At 42.6% G+C, this 26,356-nt stretch overlaps 1 long non-coding RNA gene across 1 annotated transcript in view; it reads right to left on the bottom strand.

Annotated features, from left to right (window-relative positions):
• Positions 1-4,176: 4,176 nt before the first annotated feature.
• Positions 4,177-26,356, bottom strand: part of LOC142852977 (uncharacterized) — a 97,949-nt gene continuing 75,769 nt past the window's right edge. Inside the window, exons 2-3 of the long non-coding RNA XR_012911042.1 lie at positions 4,633-4,693; positions 4,177-4,218 (exon numbers count right to left, since the gene is read on the bottom strand). This is a non-coding gene — a long non-coding RNA (uncharacterized LOC142852977). The remainder of the gene's footprint in view (positions 4,219-4,632; positions 4,694-26,356) is intronic.

Raw genomic sequence — 26,356 nt, 5'->3', positions numbered from 1 at the left:
AGGTTGAGCACCCTGGACGGCAGTGTAAAGGCCAGCAAGGAGCCAGGTGGCCAGGTGCAGCCAGTCGAGAGTATGCCTGGGTTCCTTTGTTGCACCTCTGGGTGAGTCCTGAGGGCACTGAGGGTTTTGAGCACTCGGAAACACCCAACACACAGGAGGAATGGCAAGGAGCCAAGAGAACAGCAGGAAGAAGAGCTGTGAACTCTGAGCACATGCATTTAAAGGTCCCCAGAAATTTCAATTAGCCATAGAGGAAAAAAAGCCGAAATGAGAGGAACTTGACCTAATTGCTGGACACATCACTCTTCTAAGACAAATGATTGATTGCTTCAACAAGTTCTGGTGATTACAGCAGATATATTTACATATGACATTTACCCAGAAAGGAGAGGGTTAGTACGCTAACAAAATCTGGAAGAAAAAAAAAACTACTGAATACCTCCGCAAAAGACTGTATCTCATCCTTCCTAAGCCTGTCTAAACATGAAGCTAGATTCTGTGATAATAAATACAACTCTGACCCCTCTTTAAAAGTGCCCTTTCCGTTCAAGCTTTAATCTAGCCTGGCCGCTGCCTACAGTGACAGTTGTGAGTGTTTGGAGCTACAGCACTGCCATAGCCCATATATCATCGTGTTCTAAGACTGGAAATGGACCCAAACCCAAACGTGACTTCTTTGTTCATGTGCGTTCCACAGCCATTGTTCTAACCGATTATTGGAATTGCAGAGACCGAGAGTATCATAGGTAGAGAGTCTGACGCAGGTGTCGCCAGCCTACAGAGAAGGCCGGGAGGGTCTACACTCTTTCCCGGAAGCTGTTCTGTGGAGTCCCTACCCCTGCTCAAGTGGATTAGTAGTGGAATTTTGATCCTTGAACTGGGGCATTGAGCTCCCTCGTTTCCAGCTCTGGAGGTCACCAATACTCCTTGGCTGGCCACCTCCTTCCTCCATCTTTAAGGAATGACAAGTCTTTCTTACACTTGAATCTCTCTCCTCTTACTAGCTTGTCAGCTATGTGATCCAGATAGAAAAATGTTTCCCACTGCACTTTCTTGCATGCATGCATGCATGTATAGATGTGTGATGTGTTTTCCCACTGCACTTTCTTTCATGCATGCATGCATGTATAGGTGTGTGATGTGCTTACACATATGTGTGTGGGCGTGGGCGTTTGCAAGTACACATGCACCCCGTGTATTTGTGGAGGACAGAGAACAACCTGGGGTGTCATTTCTCAAGAGCTGTCCACTTGCTAATCTCTGGGACCAGGCTTGTGGGTTAGAACAGGCTGGCTGACTAGCAGCCCCGGAAGTCCCTCTCTCTCTACTTCCCCAGCTCTGGGACAATAAACGTACACCACCACAGATGGCTTTTATAAAATGCACTCTAGAAATCAAACTTGGGTCCTGTGTGCTTTCCCAGGAAGCACTTCACAGACTGAGTTATCTCCTAAACTAGGTTATTCATTTCGAAGGAGAGGCGTGACCAGACTGGGTCAAGCTGCTTGTCCCTAATGGAAGTTCCAAAGCTTCTTTTGACATGAAAGGTGGAGCATTCACAGGTTCTGGGGTCTAACCTGGATCTGTAAGGTCATTTCCTGCCTCCCATGCCATTCCAAGACCTCAGTGTCTGTGGAGTAGACATGTTCTAGCTCTCGACTTTCCTTCCCCCCAAGTACGTACTAAAAATTAGCATGGAATACAAAAGCACTGCTTCCCCTGCACTGGCCTTTTAGCCTCTCTCATTCAGGGGATATTTGAGTGGTGTAACTGACACTCTGTTCTTCAAAGATCAACTACACCCCGCCTACTGCAGATCCTCCACAGGGACCAATTCTGCTCCCTTTTCCATCCCATACTTCAGATCCCAGAGTTCAGCTTCTCCTGGACCATTCGTTTAACCAGAAAATCAAAGTTAAAAAAAAACACAGTAATAACTCTTGGTGTTGATTACTTCGAGGAAAAGTACTTCAAAACATCTTTGATTAGAGCATATATACATATATGCATAAAATATATGCATAATACATCCACACGAGGGCTGTTGAGATGGCTCAGCAGGCAAAGGGGCTTGCTGCCAAATGTGATGACCAGAGTTTGGTCGCCAGGACCCATGTGGTAGGAGAGAACTGGCTCCTGCAAGCTGTCCTCCAGCCCCTGCACTCACACAGTGACATGTATGTGCAGGCACACACACATATGTGTGTGTGTGTGTGTGTGTGTGATTTAAATTTTAAATGTTTAAAACCTGCTTTAACGGATAGAATGAATCTACGAATATGAAAAGCGTAGGGAGAACAAAAAGGCCCTCTTTAAAGCTAGAGAGACATTATTTAGCCAATTTAATCATTTGTCTTCTACCACCTGAACTGCTATTAAAACCCTAGGTCACGCTTGGACACCACAGTCAGGAGGAAAGCTAATGGGCACCCCTTCTTACGTCTGAAATCTTTGTAGGGACAAATGCAAATGAACGAGGCCATTCAGTTAAAGAAAATGGGTCCAGCATGTAACCGTTTACGGCGGAGCAATCTGCATATGGCGAAGGGCATGTAAAGGGGGCAAGTGCCTCATCTCCATGATTGCAACCTCATTTTCCCAGTGCTTGAGGCTTCGCCCGCATCTGCTCCATATGGAGCTATTTAACCTGCCACCTTGGAAACTGTTTAAAAGAAGACGTTCCCACGGCTGGCTGAGGGTGCCCTCCTGTCACCGCCGCGCCTGTTCCTTCCCTTCTGGATTTTGTTTCCTCCCTGGTGCTTTTTATTTAGCATATTATGTTTAAGGTCATTTATTTGTTTATAAATAAAAATATTCCCGTGGCATCTGTGCCTAAATTTGATGCCCGAACCGACAAAGGAAAGCAATCTCTCCTCCCATCCAGCTCCCGCCCCACCCTGCACTTTGCTCTTTGACACTGCGCCGGCGCCATGGGTCCTCCAATCAGGAATATAATGACGATGACACACTAGAGCCAAAATAGGAGCGATGACACTTATTTTGAAGGAATGATTATTTTTAAAAGGTTTTATTTTAATCATTTTCTTTGTGAGGATGAGGGCAGAATGTTTGTTTGATTTTTTTTTTTTTTTTTTTTTTGGTCTACATTTCTTCTGTTGCTTGGTTCAGTTTTCTATCCCCTCAGGTGAATTAAACCTAACAACAGCTGACAACAGTACAGTCACTAGAAAGTGACTCAAGCCATCTCACATCTGCAATACTGAGACTTCGGAAGTCCAGGAGGATTATTGTGAGTTCTGGGCCTGCTTGCGTTACAGTGTGAGACACTATCTGAATAATAGTAATAATATAATCCAGAGACCTGGAGATGGTTCAAATGTAAAATGCTTGCTATGTAGGCATGAGTACCTGAGTCTGGATCTCTAGAATCCATGCAAAGCCAGGCATGGTGGCATGTTATGATTCCTGTACTGGGAAGTTAGAGGCAGGATGATCCAGGGCCTGCTGGCCACCCAGTCTAGCCACATCAGCAAGCTCCAGGTTCAGGGGAAGACTCCACCAGCAAAGGCAAAGTTGAGGGTGTATTTACTTACTGAGAGTATAGGTGAGGAGCTACCTGCAGGAGCATGGGTGACCCCAAAGTTCTCATTCTGGAAAGCCTTCACCTAGTGTGAATGATGGTATTGACACAGTCAAGTAGATGGTGCTTCTTTGCAATTAGCCTTTGTGTCTAGTAGCTCCCAAGACCCCACAGTATGCAATCAGATTAGAATTGCATATAAATAGATGCGATGAACAACTGGGATCTCAGGCGATAATCCATTCACACACACTCACACACACATACTCTCTTTCTCTCTCTCTCTCTCTCTCTCTCTCTCTCTCTCTCTCTCTCTCTCTCTCACACACACACACACACACACACACACACACACACACACCTTCTATGAGACAATGTCAATAGTCAAGAGGTCTGATTCTAATAGACTGTTGCATGCAGGTACAGCCCATATGACAAAGATAGTGGCTGTTTTGCTTGAAGGATTGAGTTCTACAACAACCCATGATATTGATCTCTGGCCTGTGCACCATGTTCCAGAAACAACATGCATGTAGCACATCATACACACACAATAATAATAATAATAATAGTAGGAGTAGAAGTAGTAATAGCAATAATATTCCATGTGTTCTTTTCTCAGCCATACAGAGTCATAATCCTACTGGAACAGTTCCTGTGGGAGTATGAAATCACCTCTGACAAAGACAAAGAATTAAAGTTCATTTGCAATGTTCGACATCAAATAGAAGCCATAAACCAAAAAAGTAAAAACCTCCAAACCAACCTCTAAACCTGTTCTGGAGCCCAGGAGCCATAACCTTCTCTTCCAGAAGCACCAGAGGCACCAGAGGCTCTAGCCTAAGTGAATCCTAAAAGCTTTCAGATGCTCCCCCATTTATCCACATAATAAACCTTCTCTAGCAGAGGGAAATAAGCTTCCCTCCAGCTAGAATGTTCCACAATTTCAGAATTTTAATGTAAAAAAATTTTTAAATTGCACCTACAATTGGGAATATAAATTTTTAAATTATAATTAAAAAACATAATGGCCAGCCCTCTGGCGATCTAAAACCTGCCTGGAATTTGGGACTTACTGAGTGGATCCTCACCTCATCCAGGAACAGGTTGGCTTTTTCTGTTTCAGATGGTGTCTGGAAGTCTACTCCACACCTGCATTTCAAGAACAAAGGGCATGGCTGATGAGGCAAGTGTTATTTCAGCCTATCACTCAGCCCACAGATGAAAGCGAGGCCTGCGAGCTCCTTCCCAGATAGCCTCTGGAATGAATATTTAACTGGCTTCCACCATCATTTGCTGAACACCCAACCATGAAGCCGCGATGTGCTGGCTGGTACCACCACAAAGCGAAATTAGACCGCGGTCCTCCGCTTAAGAATAACCTGACCATGATCATTAGAACACATTATTAAAATACCACTTGCAATAAAACTCACTATGTATCGTGCTAGCACGAGAAATGTAAGGCTCAGGCAAACTTTATTTGGCTACAATGCCCGCATTTCCAGAGAGAAAGTTCCTGTGTGCTGACATCGTGCAGCGAGAGAAGATAAAAATTAACAGCCTCTGAAGAGCCGACATGGAAACGGGACCCAAGCTTTTGTGCTAGATAAAGACATCAATTTGTCCACTCTCCGTACGTATGGTAAAGAATCATGATGGAATGTAAAAGGAAATAAAAGTTAATGGTTTTAGAATGAAGCTGCATGATGCAAGTGCTCTATTGGGGATAAACAGAAGAGGAGCCGGTGAGAGGGTTCGGTGAGATGAAGGTCAGTCTCCAGTCCATTCGGCGGAATCAATACAGTGCCTTGGACTCGCAATAGGTCTCATAAGTCACAGATTGACTAGGCCATGTATCAACTTCCACCCTGCATTGCCTTTAATGCGTCTCATCAACAGACTTTGCTGGAAAAAAATCTGTGATCAGAATCGCAATTGAGTGGGACCCTGCCCACCCATAGCCTCACAGGGAAGGGGTGTGGGTGACTAGCAGAGTGGAGGGCTCATCACTTTCAGAAGACCATATGTCAATCCCAGAATTGAAACTGCCACCAGAGGCTTCCTATGAACATCCATTTCAATGATGAGCATTGTCTCGATAAAAATCACCGTCGCATGCATCAGAAAGGCCCAGAGATTCCTTCTGGCTTGGCTTAGCTCATGGACAAACGCTCAAAGAAGCAGAGGGGAAAGTAATCGGTACTAAGAAATGTCATCCAAGTGATCTTCCAGACACCTTAAGCATTATAGTCAAAAAGCCCTGTCTTCCTGGATCTGTCCATCCAGGGCAGACACACAATGCAGAAGTAAGTTAGTATGTCTGGTGCTGCTTGAGGGAGAACCATGAGTCCCAGTAAGCAAGACAAAGCAGAGTGGACACACCAGGGTTACCTTTGAAAAAAGGGTGTGCATCAGGCTTCCTGCACCAGAAAGGGTTCGCTTACTCTTTGAGCAACAGTCAAAAGACAACACTCAGAGTAGATATCTTGAAAACCCGTTCCAGATCCCTGCTTCCATTGGACAACTGACAGAATGAACCAGAAAATTTAAACTCTCACTCTGATAGTAAGATAACCCTTTGTAGTGTGCACTATATCTGTAAATTATTGTGTGTTATTTGGGCCCACTGAGAAGATGGTTATGAAAGCAAATCTGACCCGAATCTATTTCAGACCCAAGCCTGTTTGTCTCAGAGTGTCCTCCAAGGGCCTTTGTCTGGAGATGGCCTGCCTCTACCCCTCAACTCTGTAGAAAGAGAATAAAGAGATGAGCAAAACAGTCCCAGGAAAAAAGCTATGTCCTTGAGAACAGCTGGAAGGTAAACCATTTCCAATCTATATAGATATCATTTATTTCATGATATGAGTACCGACAATGAAAAAAAGAAGCCAAAAATGCAGCCATGGGAAGCTCATCCTTGGAGGAAAATCTCAATTGCGAACTCCAGCTGATTGCCTCCCTTCCCCAGCTGGTTTCTGTTGGATGCTGCGAGTGTCTGGTTTCCTGGTGTTACCATTCTGACATCGTTTGTTCTTTTGCTTGGAAGCTTCACCCCAGGGGATGCTGTGCTCTACCCGGGACACGCTCCACTGTAAACTCCAGCCAGCTGCCTCAGCTTCTCCACTTGGTTTCTGCTGAATGTTTGTAAGACCCTGATTCAATGATGTTTTGCAATCCACCCATCTATCACTTGGTATCTTTTATTTTACTCTGGCTTGCTATGGTACTTAATAAACTCGCTCATTCAATACCAAAAGCACAACTGTCCTAGATCATTCCCCAGACCATACAGAATATCTTTGATTCTGTCACCTTAGATACATTAACTACTTCCATCCCCATGCCCCTCATGAGACATGCTTGATAACATCTGTGTTTTTCACAGTAGAAGACCACAACAGCAAAGTTCCTACTGTGAAGAGTGAATGAAGTTAGGATTTGAATCCAGATAGCCTAGCTCTGTGTTCTAAACTACAAATGCACAGCCCCTTCCAACAAAGTTCTGCAAGCTCTGATCACCAGTGGATGCTGGTGGCCAACCACGGTCCTGCCTTGATAGCCTAGCTGGTGGCCAACCATGGCCCTACCTTGATAGGCTACCTGATATCTCCATTTACATAGCAGATGGACCAAATGAAATTAATGCATTCAGAATTAATTGTAAAGCGTCCTTCGACGCACCCTGCCTTCCTCTTGTTTTCCACCTCAGCACACCTGCACTTCATGCAGGCTTCCAGAACTATCTTTATAAATAGCTCTGCGCTCACAAAGTTTCTCAAGTTCCCAAAGTGAAGCTTTGATCTATCTGTCGGCTTCACATCTGTGATAGTTCCTCTTCCTGCTGCTGTGATAAAATAACCCTGATAAAAACAACTCAAGCAGACAGTTTGCCCTTGAACCTGTGGTTCAAGGTTACAGTTCAGTGTGTCAGAAAAGTCACAGCGGCAGAAGCTGGAGGTGGCTGGTCACCGTGTAAGGAAAAGGTCTTGGCCAAGGAAAACAGAATGGCAGACATCAGTGTTCAACTCACTTCCTCCCTCGGATGCCTGGGAAATGGTCCCACCCACAGTGAATTAACCTAACCAAGCTAATCTCTCATAGGGACTCCCAAAGTGACAACTGAGAATAAACGTCACAATATCCTTCATCTGATCTCTTGGCAATTTCTCCACAGAATTGCCCAAATCCAGCACCTTCCATAGTATCTATATCCCAGCAACCACTGGGGCTGTGTCAGGACCTGAATCCTTCTAGCTCATCCCCCTCCTTTCTCTTTCTCTCAATTTTCCCTGTAGCCAATCAGACTGATCTTTTTTAAAATGCAAAGCGAATCATCTTATGCTGGAACCAAACCAATAGGATAGCTTTGCTATTGGTCAAGGATCTTCGACAAACATAACTGCCAGATTAGAGAAACAAAGATCTACTTCAAGAAACTGGCTCATAGCATGATGGAGGCAGGCACCTTCAAATCTGTAGAACAGACCAAAGGCTGCCAATGTCAGCAACTATTATTCCAAAGACTGGAAACTAAGGCAAGATTTCCGAGCTACAGTCTCCAAGCATTCCTGTTTCTGGGACCCCTCTCTGTTCTCTAAAGGCCTTCGACTGAGTGGATGCGGTTCATGTACATTAAAGAAGAGAGAGAGTCTGCTTTACTCCAAGTCTGTTGACTTCAACACAAGTGATACCTGAAAAACTCATCCACAGCACCAAGACTGCATCTGACCCAACACCCAGCACCAGACACCAGCCAAATTTATGTGTGATTAACTCCCATGGCTTCCCCTTACCTTGAGCACGAAGCCTGTGGCCAGCAGGCTCCTCTCCTATCCTCTGTTCTCACATCCTGTGTTCTCTGGAAACCCTGTAGACAGGCTCCTCTAATCGGCCACCACAAATAAGGCTTGTTTTGCTTTCCTTTTCCCTGAATGGCTCCAGACCTCCACATGGCTGCCTTTTTTGTTTTATTTAGATCTTGGTTCCAATGTCCCCTTCTCAGAGAAGCCTTGCCTTTCCAACTTATTCCAAACAGATCAGCAACCCATGTCGTTCTGGCTGTCTCTCTGTCTCCCTTCATATGGCTCATGCAAAGATGTTATTCTTTGTGTATTGTACACACACATGCTCTCTCTCATCACACACATACACATGCATGCTCGTGCGCACATACACACACACACACACACACACACACACACACACACAGAGTGCTGAGGGAGGTCAGAACTTGCTTTTCTGCTTTGTGTTTTGAGACAATCTCATGTACCCAGAGGTTGACCTTGCTCTTTCTATACAGCTGAGGGAGTCCTTGAACTCTCGATCCTCCCATCTCTACCTCCCAAGCTCTGGGATTACAGGCACTCACCACCACTCCTGGCTCTTCACCTCTAGATTTATTTTTTACCTCACGGAATCAGGTCACTTTATTATAGGTGCTGAGTGAAGAAGGCCTTCAGAAGGACCTAATGAGAGCTTCCTTTTTAGTCCTCTGGTAGTAAAGAATTGTAGAAACAGTAACAAATGTTAGAATCACTTTCAAATACTAGTGACATAAATAAAACTGCTACCCGTTGGCTGCAGTTTATAATGTATGGAACATAGATGTTTGCTTTCTGTTTTGTTTTGGCTGTGACTCTCTCTAATCTTTTCTGTCTGTGATTTTTATTTAATTTGAGACTACAACTCTGAATGGTCTCTGCCTCCTAGGACATTGTAGTCAAGCTAACCCATTTAATGAACATACACTACGCTCATTAACCCTTCCAAAAACCTTATAAGCTCCTCTCCACAGGACCTTAATTTCTGACTAACTGTTCTGTGGATCCACATGGCTTCAGCATTCGGCCGGCCCTTTGTCTGGAGAGTGTGAACCAGTGTGGCCTCTTATACACTGGGAGAGGTTTAGGAAAATTGGTAAAGTCAAAAATTAAAAATGTTTATCGTGACTAATAGTGTTGTTTTCAAGTAAATTGTTAATCATTCATTTTATAAGAGTGATCTAGAAGAATCTTGAATGTTCTTCAGTCCTAGTCTTCAAATTAGGTAACCAAGAAAAAGAATTAATGCTGTCAGATTCTGCACTGAATCAAAGAAATGTCTCAATGAATTCAAGGAAAACTAACGCAGATTTATAGATGTATAGTTGATGCTTCTGTGTTTGTCTGGGAGGACAATTGCTGGTAATTTTATACAGTATATGTCTTTTTTTTCCTTACAGAAAAGAGTTTCTGAAATCTCCATATCTACTGATGGTCATACTAGGCCTTTGCAGAGGCAAAAATCCAACTCAGGATCATCTGGCTCCAAACCCATTGTCCGTGTGACCTGGCCTCACATGGGTAGCATCTCCCCAAGGAATTCAACATAGTTCTACATGTGTGCCATACAATTCCCAATTGCTGGCTGTCAGGGACACTTTGTCAAGGGTTCCTTTGCCAATCCACGCTGGAAGAATGGCCAGCACCCAATGATGTTCTCAGACTATCTCTGGGCTTTGCCATGAGAGAGATGCTGCAATCTCTGGGCAAGAAACTGTTCCACTTCTCAGGCATCAGCCAGCACAGACGCCTGCTTCCTCTGTGAGTAGAACTTGGAGGCTCAGTGTTGACTGGAGAGCCGATGATGCTCAAAGAAGCACCAGGACCTCCGCCCTTCTGCTCTTCTGAAATGATATGAACGCAATTCATTAGTTCTCTCTGTAATTAAAGTCTTAAAGACAAATCAGGGAAATGGGTGTGTCACTCCTAAAGTAGGCATTTCATTGAGACAAAAAGTGATATCTGGAGAGAGAACCCTATCCAGAATTGTTCCACCAGCATGCACCCACCACGAAATACTTCCCCTCCAAGCTTTGCTTTGCTTGGTCAGGCTGTGATTGGACAGGGCTTCTAAACAGCCCCTTCCCACTCACTAGGCTAAACTCAGGCACAACCTTCTTTTTCTCTCAGACATTACTTTACCTTATTCATCTCATCTCAGTTAGACGAAATGATATTCTATTTAAATAAACTTCCTTCTGCACCTAAGAAACAATTAAATCACCTTGCATTCTCTTTGGCAACCCCCTTTTGGTGCCTCCTAACAGTTCCCAACTTCAGATGCAGCCCGGTGTTGTGCTGATTTTTACTTCCCTCAGCGTTCCTCATTTTTTTTTTTTGAACAGCGGGTACCAAAATAACAAGGCAATGTGAAACTTACAGAAACAATGTGCTTATACAGTTGGCTGCTTTATCTAGAACATAGTGCTCTTCAATTGAAAATCAGGTGTCTGGGCATCCGCCACGAAGTACATGGCTAATGTAATATCAACCTAGTTTTGCACATAGGTAGAAGGCTCTAAAATTACTTTAGTTAGATCCAAACTCTTCTATATGAATGCATTTTGCTTCATCTCTGTCTCAGTTAGGGTTACCTTTGCTGTGAATTAGCACCACAAGCCACAGCAACTTGAGAAGGAAAGGATTTATTTGGCTTGCATATCCCAAGTCACAGTCCACTGAGAAAACTAAGGAGAACTTCTGCCAAAGCAGGAACTCAAACTGGGTTGCAATCTGGAGGCAGAAGCTGATGCAGAGGCCAGGGGCAAGCACTGCTTACTGGTTCGCTCCCCGCGGCTTGTCTTCTTATAGAACTCAAGACCACCAGGCCAGAGCTGGGCCCTCCCCCATCAAACACTAATTAGGAAAATAGTGACTTCCCATGGGAAACCTTACTAACCCTCTCTGAGGAGTAGGGGAGGTAGAAGGAGCGGGAGGAGGGAAGGAAGTGGGAACTGGGATTGGTATGTAAAATGAGAAAAGATTGTTTTTTAAAAACTAATATTTTTAAAAAGAAAATGTCTTACAGGCCTGCCTATATCCCAATCTTACGGAGGCATTTTCTCAATTGAGATCCCCTCTTCTTTTTTCATGTATTTTTTATTTATCATATATACAGTGTTCTGTCTGCATGTATGCCTGTAGGCCAGAAGAGGTAGACTTCATTACAGATGGTTGTAAGCCACCATGTGGGTGCTGGGAATTGAACTCAGGACCTTTGGAAGAGCAGGCAATGCTCTTAACCGCTGAGCCATCTCTCCAGCCCAGAGATCCCTTCTTCTAAGATGACTCTAGTTTGTGTCACGTTAGCATAAGACTAGCTGTCACAATCTACGTTGTAACTAAAAGAGCCTTCAATTAAAATTACTGTTTATTTATTAAAAACACACAAAATAAAAACCTCATCACAACATTAAGAATTCTTTCCAAAATAAAGTTTTAAAAAGGAAGAATTCTTTCATAGCCAGGTGGAGGTGGTGCATGCCTTTAATCCCAGCAGTCACTAGGCAGAAGCAGGCTGATTTCTGTGAGTTTAAGATTTTGTCTATCTACATAGTGAATTCCAGAACAGCCAGGGCAGCACAGGAGAAACACTGCCAAAAAGGAAAAAAAAAAAAAGAATTCTTCCATGTAACAGCCTGGTATGGCAAAATACATCTGCAATCTCAACACTCAGAAACAGGGAGATCGTGAGTTCAAGGCCAGCTGGGGTCACACATCAAGATCTTGAGAGATGACTCAGTGGTTAGGAACACCAGATGCTCTTCCAGAAGACCCAGGTTCAATTCCCAGCACCCACATGGCAGTTCACAGTCATCAGTAATTTCAGGTTCAGAGGATCTGACTCCCTCTTCTAGCGTCCATGAACACCAGGCACACATTTGGTGCACAGACTTACATGCAGGCCAAACACCCAGGTGCATAAAAATTATTTATTTGTTTATTACTTATTTGTTTAAAAAGATCTGGTCTCAGAAAGATAAAGACTCATTTGATTAAAACACACTAAAACTCTTGAGTCTTTGGAAGTCCAAGTAGATAGACACTATAAAATATAATTCTTCTTTGAACAAATAAAAAGCATTTCAAGCACAGCCCCTTTCCTTGTGATATTTGCTTTGTGATTGTTTTATGAGAGCCCTCTCTCAGATTTAGTCTATTTTAATTAAAGTTAGAAAAGCAGAGAGGCTTTTGTTTAAAGTCATGTGTGTCAGCCCGAAGAGCAATCAGGGTTCCCTGCCCTGTGGGAAGTCCAAGGACCACCCACCTCCTTCCAGGTCTAGTAAGGTGAGCATCCAAACTGCCTAGGCTCCCACAAAGCCTCTTCAGACTGACGAGGGAGGGGGACTTGATTGGGGGAGGAGGAGGGAAATAGGAGGCGGTGGCAGGGAGGAGGCAGAAATCTTTAATAAATAAATGAATATGTTCACATGTATAGGCCCCCATACATATACATGTGCAAATAAAATCCTAGAAAAGAAAAAAGAAAAAAAAGTCATGTTTGTGACCTGGAGAAACCTCCCATTTGATCATATTGAAAAACGTGTTTGAACTTCTCTTGAATCTGAGATATTGGCTGTTGCCCGCTACCCACCCAGGGTCAATGGTAAGAAAACTGATAAGGTAAAATTGGCTTCCTGAGTCTATAGTTCCTGTATGGTGGATTCAACCAACCCCGATGGCAAATACCTTGGAAACCTACAATGATCGCATCTGTAGTGAGCATGCCCAGACTTCTATTATTCACTAAACAGTACAGTCGAACAGCTATGTGCATAGCCTTGACATTGATTTAGGTGCCACGCGTAGTCTAGAAGTGATTGAATGTATACAAAAGGGGGTGTGTATGAGTTATACACAAATACTGTGCAGTTTAACACCACACATGTGGAACTGAGCCCCAGCAGACATACAACACGGACTGCAGTTATGTTTTACCATATCTGACATTTCTAGATCTTTCCCTGCGGCAACATTAGCCCACTCCACATGGGAATGGGTTTGTATGTTCAAGTGAAAAGGCAATTAAAAAGAGAATCAGGTCCTGAGTTCAAAGTCAACCAGTGTTTTCACAATGAGTTGATTTGTCTTAAAACTATTTCCAATTGTGTGTGTGTGTGTGTGTGTGTGTGTGTGTGTGTGTGTGTTCTATGTCCAGGTGTGTGTACATACATGCACACAGACGAAAACCTCAAATGTTAAATGTTATTTCTTGGACACTGCCTACTTTTCTAGTTTTTGGGACAGGTTCTCTCACTGGCCCAGAACTGGCCATGTGGGCTGGGCTGGCTGGCCATCTAGCTCCTGAGGTCTGCCTATCTCTGCCTCCCCAGCACTGGGATTCCAAACAAATTGACACCATACCCAGCTTTTTATTTTTTTTTTATTTTGTGAGAACTCTGGAGATGTGGAGGTCCTCATGTTTGCAAAGCAAAGAGTTCACTCTCCGCAGACACTGAGAACTTATTTGTGCTGGGTCTGGAAAGATGTCTCAGAAGCCAAAAGCTCCTGGTAGGCATCCAGAGGATCCAAATTAGATTCTTAGTATGCATCTCACAACCATGAGTAGCTCCGGCTCAAAGGAATCCTGCTTCCTCTCCTCGCCTCTGAGGGTACCTGCTCTCTCGTGCACGTAACCACACAGAGACAAGCGTATATACATATCTACACACCATTAAAAATAAAGTCACAATTAGGGGCTAAAGAAGTTGCTCAGAGGTGAAGAGCACTTGCTGTTCTTGCAGAGGACCCAGGTTCAGTTCCCAGCACCCACATCTACAATTAATTGCCTGTAACTCCACTTTCCAGGAGATCCAGTGACTTCTCCAGATCTTCACAGGCTCCAGGCACACACAAAGGACACATATGCACATGCAGGCAAAATACTCATCCACATTATTTTTTTAAATTAACCTTTTAAAAAGTAACAAAATAAATCTTTTTTTAAAAAAAAAAAAAGCTAATTGTTGTCGTAGCCTATACCTTTAATCCCCAGTACTGCAGAAGCAGACAGGTGGATCTCTGTGAATTAGAGGCTACCCTGATCTACATGGCGAGACGCTATCCCAAAAAAGTAAAAAGCTTATTTCTGCATTGTGAGCGTCTTGTTGGCTGTGATAACCTCTAAGAGATTCTTGGTGTGAACTGGGCCTTGGGCAGCACCCCACGACAAAGAGAGAAAACTGCTGCACAACACACGCAGCAGATTCAGTATGTTCGGTCTCCCCGGTGGGGCACATGCGCAGTAGGAAACATGCGAGGAAGCACAGAAGAGAGCATTTCTCATGCTTGGTGAGTTTATCATGGTTTGGGGAACCAAGGAACCCCTCTTGTATTGAAACGACAGGGCCCAAGCTGCTCTCCCATTCCTTTGGAGGGAGACTTTGAGTCCAATCGTAGGACTTCAGCAGGGTCTCTAAGGATTGATGGAGCCTGTTAGAGATGGACGAGGGGGCCTACTCTGGACAATCTCTAGTCCATTTCCCTTAGCAGTGTTGATATTTAGAATCACCTAACGGAGCTTGTATGGAGACTGTGAGCTTGATGTGGAGCCCGGGGAATCAATATCTCTTCCAAATAGGAATTTGAATAGGAAACTAAAACCCAAATCTGTTCTCTCTTACATCCCTTCAACTGTGCCTCTCTCCTTCCTCTTGTTTTGCTTCTTCCTGCTTCTCTGCTACCTCCCCCTCTTCCTCTCCTTCAGATAAATAGAGAAATAAAGTGTGGTTAAAACGCTAACTGCCAAATTATCTTCCAGGTGAAGGTTCTGAGTGTGATGACCAGAAACCCTCTGCGCCATCTTTATTAAGCATTATGCGAATAACATGTCAAAGGCGTGTGTGTGTGTGTGTGTGTGTGTGTGTGTGTGTGTGTGTGTGCGTGCGCGCGCGCGCGCGCGCGCGCGCGGGGGGGGGGTGTTTGGGGTGGAGTGGTGGCTCGCTGTTAAGACAGTCTCCTACTTTTCCAGAATTTGGGTCCCGGCAGTAACATAACAGCTCACAACTGCCTCTAATGACAGTTTCCGGGGATCGGACGCCCTCTTCTGGCCTCCAAGAGCACCTACATGCACATGGTATGCATTCACACAAAAACAAAAAAATAAAAGTAATTTCTTAATGCCTGGTAATTCTGTTTATGTTGATGCCAGGCACAGGCCTTGTTTTTGTTTTTAGCATGAACACCTTATTCTGAACCAAAGTTTAGGGTGTGTTTTAGGCCATCGTACACCTAGGAAGTTTGAAATATGAGTAAGGACACCCCACATTGTCCCAGTGGTGACCCTATAATTAACTCTTCTCTTTGCAAACATGCTCAGCGTGTGTGTGTGTGTGTGTGTGTGTGTGTGTGTGTGTGTGTGTGTGTGTGTGTTTCTGAGAGGCGTGAAGAGAATTCTCAAGGGTTCTCTCGTCTTTAACTTCTGCATAATTCTCCCATCAATTGTTTGGTTTTAAACAACATTTCTTCAAACACATTTTATACATGTTTATGACCTTATACCTGGATTTTAAGGCTCCAAGATTTGAATTTATAAACAGGGTGGTGTCTGGGATTTTTTTTTTATTTGCTTTGTCTCTACAGAAAGGAACACATGCAGGTTGTTATTTGGGGGAAATGTTCCGCTGTCATTTATTTTATCACTTGCTTATTTTGGGCTCTGTCATATTTCTCCCACATCACTGAGTCTAATTGCTAATTATCCTTCCCTTAAATTTCTTAGGATTAATTTAAAACAAAGTTGATATCTCATTCGCCTTGACTTGGTGCACTTTATTTTGTATAGCAAACATTTATTCCATTGGTAAATATTATATGCAATATAAATCAACTTGTCATTATAAACTGGGACAATGCACAAGTCCATTGTCTTAAGAAGATTGCCTGGGATTATTTATTATTCAGTCTTTTGTGAAAGGGTGTTATTCGTATCTCTCAAAGTCATCAGCAGTGAGATTTTAAGATATTCTTAAATATCCTGGATTTTTTGGTACCCATTTCTACCTCTCATCTTAAAATAAAAATATCTTGCTTTTAATCTAGAAATAATCTTAATCAATTCCTCCAATTAAAAGGCCGTTTCACCAAATTACTTTGTCTTGTACACTCTAATTTATTTCAATTTTTTCATCTGTTATTAAAAGTAATTTAATGCAAGCACAAGGAAATGTAAGTTGTTTTATCCAATTATTTCATGATCAATAGCACCAGCAGGGTAGACATAGCACAGGAGTTGGTCACTTTAATAAGTGAAACAATCCATTGAATTATAATATACCAAAGCCAACAAGTGAAAGATGTATTGAAAACGGACAAAAATAGGAAAAACAAGAAAAATACAAAAATAAGAGCAACAGAATAAGGTTGTTCTTCGATGAGTTCCCACTAGTGAGCATGCCCACGTGAACACCATATATAGAGAGAGCAGTGCCAGCCCTCCCCACTCCCAGTCAGGTGCTGCCGACTCCTACCTACCCTGACTACAATAAGCATTTTCTTGACTCCTAAAATTACATGTTGGCTCATCTGTTGCTGATTTTGTTTAATGTATGGTCTTACCTGGAAAGGTGAAATCTTAAGGCAATTTGATTTTGAGCCACTTAGGAGACTGGTGAACACCTCGGGCTGTATCTGTAAGGATGGTTGTGGGGAGGATTAATTCGCAGGGAAAGACGCACTCTGAATGCAGGTTGTATGGCACTGCAAGCTTGGAGCTCACACAATATAAAAAAGAAAGCCAGCCCAATACTAGCATTGCCCTTCTCTCTGCTTCCAGCCTCTAGGAAAGCTCAGCCCATCTCCACCATACACTCCCATGACCACAGCATGCCGGCCAAGCACTGGGGCTGACCCTGGGGCCCTTTCTCTTGTTTCCATCAGGAATGTTGGCCATGGTGATCAAACAGTGACTAAAACACCTTTACTTTGCTGTCATTTTGTTTTGTTTCATCTGGTGATCGAACCCAGTACCTTGAGCATGTTAGGTAAACGCTCTACCACTGAGCTGTAGCCTGACTCCCTTCCTCTGGCTTCTTTTACCCACCATTATCTTTGGTACGTCAGTTCCTATTGTTGGCTACAATAGTTTACTCATCCTCGTTATTTCAGAATATGAGTATGTTTTTAAATTTTTAACATTTATTTATGCTGTATGTGTGGGTATGATGTGTGGGTATGTATGTAGATATATGTGCCGCAGGACACATGTGGAAGTCAGATTCTAACTTGCAGGAGCTGGTTCTCTTCTACCACCATATGAATCCCAGAGAGCCAACTGAGGGCATCAAGCTTGGTGGCAAGAATCTTCACCTGCTGAAACATCTTGAGAGCCCTTGGGTGACTTCTCTTGGAAAATATTAAAATTCCCACTGCTCTGAGCACTCGGTGGATTATATACCTAACAATGAAACTGTTAGGCTAGAGAGTGTGCACACACACCACATAGTCTCCAAAATGGTCATACCCATTTATGCTCCTACACACATGTGTTAGTGACTTTTCATTTGCTGTGGTAAAGCACCAGGACCAAGGCAACATACAGAATAGCAGTTCTCAATACGCAGGTCATGACCCCTTTGGGGTCACATATAAGATATCCTGCATATCAGATATTTACAATTCATAACAGTAGCAAAATTATAGTTATGAAGTAGCAACAACATTAATTCTATGTCTGGGATCACCACAACATGAGGAGCTGTATTAAAGGGTAGAAGCATTAGGAAGGCTGAGAACCACTGATAGGGAAGAAGGAGTTTATTTTGGCTTATGGTTGCAGGGTGTTAAAGTCCATAAAGGACTCAGGGAGGCAGAGGCAGGCAGATCTCTGTGAGTTCAAGGCCAACCTGGGCTATGCTACAGAGTGAGTTCCAGAGATATCCAGAGAAACCCTGTCTCATAAAGGAGGGGGGAACCTACTATAGCTTAAATCACATATTAACCCTCACACACTGATAGTGGGAGACTTCAGTGCCCCATTCTCACCAAGTGACAGGTCATCCAGTCAGAAACTAAACAGAGAAACGCTGGAGCTAACAGACGTTACAGACTAAATAGACCAAAAAGATATTCACATTCCACCCAAACACACGCACAATACCTTCTTCTCAGCACCTCGTGAAACTTTCTCCAAAACTGTCCGCATATTCATATACAAAGCAAGTCTCCACATATTTAAGAAAATTGAAATAATTCCCTGCATCCAATCAGGGCTCCATGGATGGAAGCTGGCTATCAACAACCACAGCAACAATAGAAAGCTTACAAACTCATGGGAATTGGACAGATCTCTACTGAATGAAAAAAATGGGTCAAGATAGAAATAAGGAAAGAAGTGAAAGACCTCCTAGAATTCAATGAAAATGGGTACACACATACCCAAATTTATAGGGCACAAATGAAAGCAGTGCAAAAAGGGAAGTTCATAACACTAAGTGTTTACATAAAAAGATTGGAGAGCTCATACTAGCAATTTATCAACACATGTGAAAGCTCTAAAACAGGGGTCCTCAACCTTCCCAACCCTGTAACCCTTTAATCCAGTTCCTCATGCTGTGGTGACCCCAACCATAAAATTATTTTCATTGCCACTCCAAAACAGTAATTTTGCTACTGTTATGAATCATAATGTAAATATCTGTGTTTTCCAATGGTCTTAAGTGACCCCTGTGAAAGGGTCCTTCAAGCCCCAAGGGTCACAACTGATTGCTTGAGAAACATTACTCTAAAACAAAAGGAAATAAGTATACCCAGGAGGCATAAAAGGCAAGAAATGATAAAACTGAATGCTGACATCCATAAAATAAGAACAAATAGAACAATACAAATAATCATTGAAACAAAGAGCTGGTTCTTGGAGAAACTCAACAAGATAGACAAACCCTTATACAAACTAACTGCAAGACAGAAGAGAATACCCAAATTAATAAAATCAAAAACAAAAGGCAGACATAATAACAGGCACCGAGGAGAATCATAAGGACATACTTTAAAAACTTCTATTCGACAAAATTGGAAAATCTAAAAGAAATGGATAATTTTTAATAGGTACCACTTACCAAAGTTGAATCGAAACCAGATAAACAATTTAAATAGACTTATAACCCCTAGTGAAATAGATCCACTCATTAAAAGTCTTCCAACCAAATAAAAAGCCCAGGGACAGACAGTTTTAGGACAGAATTCTACCAGACTTTCAAAGAAGAGTTAATACCAGTAGTCCTTAAATTATTCCACAAAATAGAAACAGAAGGAACATTGTCAAATTCATTTTATGAAGCCACAATTACCCTGATACCCAAACCACATAAAAACTCAACAAAAAGAGAATTACAAAACAATTTCCCTTATGGACATAGATGGAAAAATACTCAATAAAATAGAATACATACAAACCAATTCCAAGAACACATCAAAAAGATCATCCATCATGACCAAGTAGGCTTCATCCTAGAGATGCAAGGATGGCTCAATATATAAAAATCAATCAGTTGCAATCAGCCACATAAATAAACTGAAAGAAAAAAATCCCATATGATCATCTCATGTGATGCAGAAAAGACCCTTGACAAAATTCAACACCCCTTCATGATAAATGTCTTAGAGAGATCAGGGGTACAAGGGAAAGACCTAAACACAATAAAGGAAATTTACAGAAGCCTACTACATCAAATTAAATGGAGAGAAACTCAAAGCAATTCCTCTAAAATCAGTAATAAGACAAGGCTGCCCACTCTCTTCCTTATCTATTCTATACTACTTGAAGTTTTAGTTAGAGCAATAAGACAACTGAAGGAGACCAAGGGAATACAATATGAAAAGAAGTCAACATATCATTATTTGCAGAAGATATGAAACTATATCTATTCAATATAGTTCTTGAAGTTTTAGCTAGAGCAATAAGATAATTAAAGGAGATCAAGGGGATGCAATATGAAAGGAAAAGATCAACGTATCTTTATTTGGAGATAGCCCATTGAATCAACTAAGTAGGGTGCATACGGGCTCACGGAGAACAAAGTGGCCAGTACAGGCCCTGTATGGGAAGGCTTTTTTTGCCTTTGCTTTGTCATAGTGGGTTTTTGTCTCTTAGAGGTCTGCTCTTTTCTTATGGGAGGCAGAAGTTGAGTAGATCCAGAGGGAAGGAGGAAGTGTGGGGGGATAACTAGGAGGAGTGGAGGGAGAGGAAACTGGGTCAGGATGTATTGAATGAGAGAAGAATCTATTTTCAATAATAAGAATTGTTATTAATAAATTCCACAAAAAGAACAGAATTCTTCAATATAGTACCTCTCCTCAGTACTCAGATTGTTTTTCAAATCACATTGCACTGGACTGGGTTAATCCCAACATACAATAAATACTTACATGCCCCAAAGTTTCCAACTAGGAAGGCAAAGAAGCTCAGATATCAACACCCAGCATGAACAGTGATGTGGGTGAATACAGAATTGCTGGAATCAAATTTCCCCAGCTTTCAACTTGTCGCTATTTTTCTAAAGGACTAAATATGTTCCAGATAGTTGGGAACCTGTTGTTAGACAATGCACCTGAATTATTAATACTCACAAAGAGAAAGCCATGGGAAGAAAGAGAGAGGCTAGCATACTCTTGGCTGTGGGGAAGGTATTTGCAAACGGCTAAGCTCCACAAAAGCAAAGGAATAGAACGCGTGAACCATAAATCCTTAAATGTGTGGCTCTCATCCACTACCTTCATGGCAGGAGTTATGTTTTACATAACAAATGATTTCTCCATTCATCTTACTATAGCAGTTTGCATGGCAAAGACTGCACAAAGAAGAATGGATGCCTTCTGCTCCCCTGACTCCTCATCCCCACTGGTACACACCCACATGGAAAATGAGCCTTCCATTTGTGTTTCTCAAATACCAGGCAATTTGCATGCATTCTTAAAAAAATGTATGGTTATTATTTTTAATTACGTGTAGGTGTATGTATATATATCTACATGTCAGTATGTGCACATAAGTGCATGTATCTAATGAGGGTATGTGCACCTGAGTATGTGTATCTACATAATAGTATGTCACATGAGTGTATGTGCACATGAGGGTATGTGCATCTGAGTATGTGTATCTATATAATAGCATATGCACACGAGGGTATGTGCACATGAGTGTATTATCTACATGTGGAAATGTGCACATGAGTGCAATCGCTTGCAGCTGCAGAAGCTAGAGGCATCAGATTCCCTGTTGCAGCCTGATATGGGTTCTGGAAACAGAACTTGGGTCCTCTACAGAAGCAGCATGCACTCTTAAATGCTGAGCCATCTCTCCAGAACTGAATGTGCTTTTGAATGATCTGTTGCTCTGAACATTTTTGGTCCAAGGAAAGTTCCTTACTTCCTTCACCCTTGCTCACTACACAGAAAAAAAGAAAATGAATAAAAGCCAGAGCTCAGAAATTTCTAAGCCAGAAAAATTCTTCCCTGGCCACAAGTACATTACCATCAAATCATCGCCCAGCACGGCTGATGCATGCATGGGAGCATCAAGTCATGCACCCACCATGCCTCTGTCTGCTTTTTCTCTAAACCTTACACTGACCCAAAGAAGTTCTTATCTTTCCCACTTAGGAGCACACATAGTGACACTGGAAATGGGAGTGTCTTTCTGAGCTAGGCAGCCAGGGCGTAGTTTCCCCAATTAATAAGCATCCTTCTCTAAGTCTCCTGGCTACGAAGACACAAGAGTCGCTAGGACTGGAGTGCAGGTCTCCAATCTTCTGTAAGACACTCCTGAAATTCAGTTGAGGCCAGCAGAAGAGGCACTGGAGTATCTAGACAGGACTGGACTAAACATTTGAAGTACTTGACTCTCCACAGCCTTTTGGATTTAGGAGGAATCCAAGCTCCACAGAGAGACACTTGACGTGGGAGACAGAGCTACGCTCGGTAAACAGGCAATGGGTAGCATCCACCCTTGCTGCGAGGGGAAACAAAAAATACTTGCTAGGAGAAGAGTCTTAGATTTGGTAAGGGATCTACAATGATGTCTGACCCACCAGCAATCTGGCCTTGTAGCATCTCTATCTCGCTTGTCGACTACAATAGACACCTGATTACTAGATCCAGATCCCTCCGGTGACAACTGAGCACCCTCACTAGCATTCAGGGCGGTCCTCTTGAGAGTCTCTTCAAACAACATTGGGTTACCTTCCACCTGCTGTCACATAAAATGTGCTCTTTCTGCACGACACTTAACTCGTTTCTCCCCCCCCCCCCCCCCCCCGTGGTCCAACTGAAGCCTTGTTTCATTTAGGAAGCAACTGTCTACATAACAAATATTTGCTTTGCTATAATTCCTTCCCCTTCTGCACTGCCTCAGATTTGTTCAGATGTTATCTCAAAATGGCCTCTGCTGCCTAAGAGTACCTTATCTCCCTACAGGGATTTAAAAAAAAAAATCTCAAAATGTACTAAATGCAGGATTCTTACTGGTAGTTCAAAAAGCAGAAGGCTGCTGGGGTCAATGAATCCCTGACCCCAAACTCTTGAGATGAACTGTTCTCTGGCCAGCACTGTAAACACCTGGCTTCAGTGAGAATACATTTCTCCTTGTCCCAGGAATCTACACTAAGAAGCAGCCCTCTGAGGTGGTGATGGGGAAGAAGCATTTGAAAGGGGAGGGCCTATGGCTGAACTTCACCTCCCAGATATCCCACACACTGGTTGGTGGTCTCTAGAAAGTCTTTTCTAAGATGTAATCACTTTCCCATATATGCTGCAACAAATCACCTCCAAACTTGGCAACTTAACAGAAATTTGTTCTCCAGTGGTTCTACGGTTCAAAAACAAAATCAAGGTATCGCAGGGCAACACTGCATCCAGTCTGCATGAGGGTCCACTCCTTACCTTTTCCCAGCTTTGGATGGCTGATGATAGATTTCGGTTTATAGCTGCATCACTCTAATCTCTGTCTCCATGGTAACCTGCTTGTTCCTCCTTTCTCTGTCAAATCTCTCTTAGGTATCTTTTGTAAGGAACCTTGTCATTGGGTTTAAAGGCCACCCACGCAGTCTAGGCTGGTCACTATCTAATGGACCTTCACTCAGTTACATCTGCAAAGATCTTCCTTCCAAATAGTCATATTCACAAGATTCTACAATTAAGATCTGAACCTTTTTGCAGGCCACCAGTCAACCTGCGAAGCAGGGATTTCCTAGAGCTAAGGTGAATTCAATTCCCATAAATGCTGCAACAAATCACCCCCAAACTTGGTAACTTAATAGAAGTTTATTCTCCAATGATTCTACCGTTCAAACATTCAAAAGCACAGTATCATAATTCCCTGAACCTTTTCTCTGAAATGGTGGTTACAAGGCAAGCCCATCACAGACCTGAAGAATGGCAAACTATAAAGCCACCTGCTGCTCCTACATTATTGCCTAAAGTGTGTAGCAGGAGTACAGATAAGTGGTTTGGGGGAAAGAAATAAACTAAGCCTGCCCTCCAAGATATTTAGCACAATAGGAAAAGTCAACATGTGCACAGTATAGGAGAGCTGACTAGCAATGAGAGAAGTGTTTTGCTGGCAAGAACAGAGCTGAAGACCATTCGTTCCCTTCCCTTCTGTTTCTTTCTCTCACTTCCTTATTAACCTGTATTCAAACATCTGATATGTACCATAACTAGCCTATTATCTCATGTTTATACTCACCTCTTTTATGAACAGTAAAAGGACTAGATACCTTTGCTCACTGTGACCTTATTGGAGTTTCATGAGTTCCAAATTAAAAATACAGATTGTATAAAATACTTGATAAATAGTAAAAAAAGACTCTAAAAAGAAATCAAAAGGTATAGGAATGATAGTATTGTATCAAGTTCATTTTCTTTAATAATGTGAGTCTGTGGGTAATCCCCTGTAAAGAGATTACATTGGTTGGGTATGGTGGTGGACATCTGTAATCCCAGCAATGAGGAAAGAGGATCACGAGTTCAAGGCAGCCTCAGCTACATAGCAAAACAAAACAAAAGGGGATCTGGGAGGTAGCCCAGGTTAGGTAGTGCCTTCCTGACTTTCATGAAGACCTGCCCTTGATCCCCAGCAGTGACATGAATAAAGAGGACACACACGTAGATACATATGTATATACACATCATAAATAGGTACAAACTATTTTATAAAATGTATAACATGTGCCCTTTATAGATCTCCAGTTATCTTTGTTGCATGTGAGACTGGCCATAATCTACCACAAACAATTTTAACGATTTTGCTTCTGCTTCATGGGAGCCTTCACATCTCCATTTCTCTGTCTCTCTCCATGAGTCTTTGCCTTTATCTGGGCAGAGATAACATTAAATCACTTTCCCATAAAGGCTTAACTTCTGCCGGCAGCTCAGGGTCAGCAGTCAGGGATAAGATGGGAAAACGTACTGATTAATAGGGCTTTAAAGACCGGTTCAGGGGCTGGAGAGATGGCTCAGCGGTTAAGAGTACTTGTTGCCCTTGCAGAGGACCTGGGTTCAGGCCCCAGAACCCTTATGCTGGCTCACACCCATCTGTAATTCTGGTTCCAGAAGATCCAGAGCCTTCTTCTGAACCAGGTATGTATGTGCTACACATACATACATGCAAGCAAAACATACGTACGTACTTACATACATACATAGTACTTGTTCAGGTTCAGATGTCTTAAAAGAAAGGCAAATATCTACAGTGGCTCCTCATCTTCAAAGCTTCACTTTCAATCACTGCTTCTCATCAAATTATACTGCTCTGCCACTTCCCAATAACAAAGGTCCGTTTTCTTTAGTTTTAGGATGTTTTTGCCTTGGGTTCAATTTGTTATTTGGTTGGAGCTCTTTGGATACCTGACAGACAACCCAAAAACACAGTGAACTTATTATGAATGCGTAGCTGCAGAAAGAAAACAAGGAAATGAGGAAAGAGACGATCTCCTTAAGGGATCCGAGTGAACACATGGTGTATACATTGTGTCTGAGTGAGCAGATGGTAGGAGGCTCACAGGAGAAAGCCTCCTTAAACGCACAGGGCTACTTCAATAGGAAAGGCTTCATCGAACGTCAGTGCAGAATTCTCTATAAAGGATGTCTATCCTTCAAGAATTCATCTTTCTAATCCTCAAGGCTTAAAGTTATAAGTTATAGAAGAAAATCTCATTTAGCAAAATGGGAAATAGAACGTCTATTAATGCAATAATTGCCTACCTGGTGCCCTACACGCAGAGAGGACTCCCTACGTGGAAAACATCCTAGGATGGTAGAGAGCTTTATGGCTAGTACTTACTCTCTTAGGTTAAGCGACACCGTACTGCCAGGAAATCGAGTTATTGATTAGCAAGGGGTCACATGCAGTTTCACAGACCTGAGAGTTCGGGGCTGAGGGCTATAAACTGATCATCTAACAATTTTTCAGTCAAAGAAATGCCTGACTGTATAGGTCCAAAGTATGTGTCCTTTCAAAGAGGTCAGCAGCGTGGCCTCATCACCCCCTGTGCCTCCATGGCACTCTACTCAGAAAGAACATTGGGGGAAATTCACCATCAATGGCAAAACAGTCATTCGAATCCATGAAACTGAAAATACATGCGTACTGACTTGTACCTTTGAACTTTCTGTCCATTATTTTCCTAATTCCCTATTGAACTCCTCCTTTTAGCTTCTCCTCCTTTAGATGAGGCCTAGTGTGCAGCCCAGAGTGACCTTGAACTCGTAATATAAACTGGGCTGAACTCAAGCTTGAAACAATCCTCCTGCCTCTCCCCTCCCTCCCTCCCCACCTCGTCAGGAGTGCTGAGCTTACAGGTGCTCACCACCTGTAAGCTATGTTGATTCTTCTGAAGGCAGAGGCTCAAGAGTGCAAAAGAAAACTCTTGTCTTCAGCAGAACCATCCTTACCTCAGTAGCCTCAAGTCTGCAAAATTATTTCCACATGCTAGCTAATTTGCATACAAAATACCTCCGAAGAATACTCATCAACTTCTTTGTCCTTGAACCAAATTAA

Source organism: Microtus pennsylvanicus, chromosome 6 (genome assembly GCF_037038515.1).
Source record: "Microtus pennsylvanicus isolate mMicPen1 chromosome 6, mMicPen1.hap1, whole genome shotgun sequence".
Classification (NCBI taxonomy): Eukaryota; Metazoa; Chordata; class Mammalia; order Rodentia; family Cricetidae; genus Microtus; species Microtus pennsylvanicus.
Note: the sequence above shows the minus strand (reverse complement) of the source record. Positions and strands in the feature narration are given on the sequence as shown.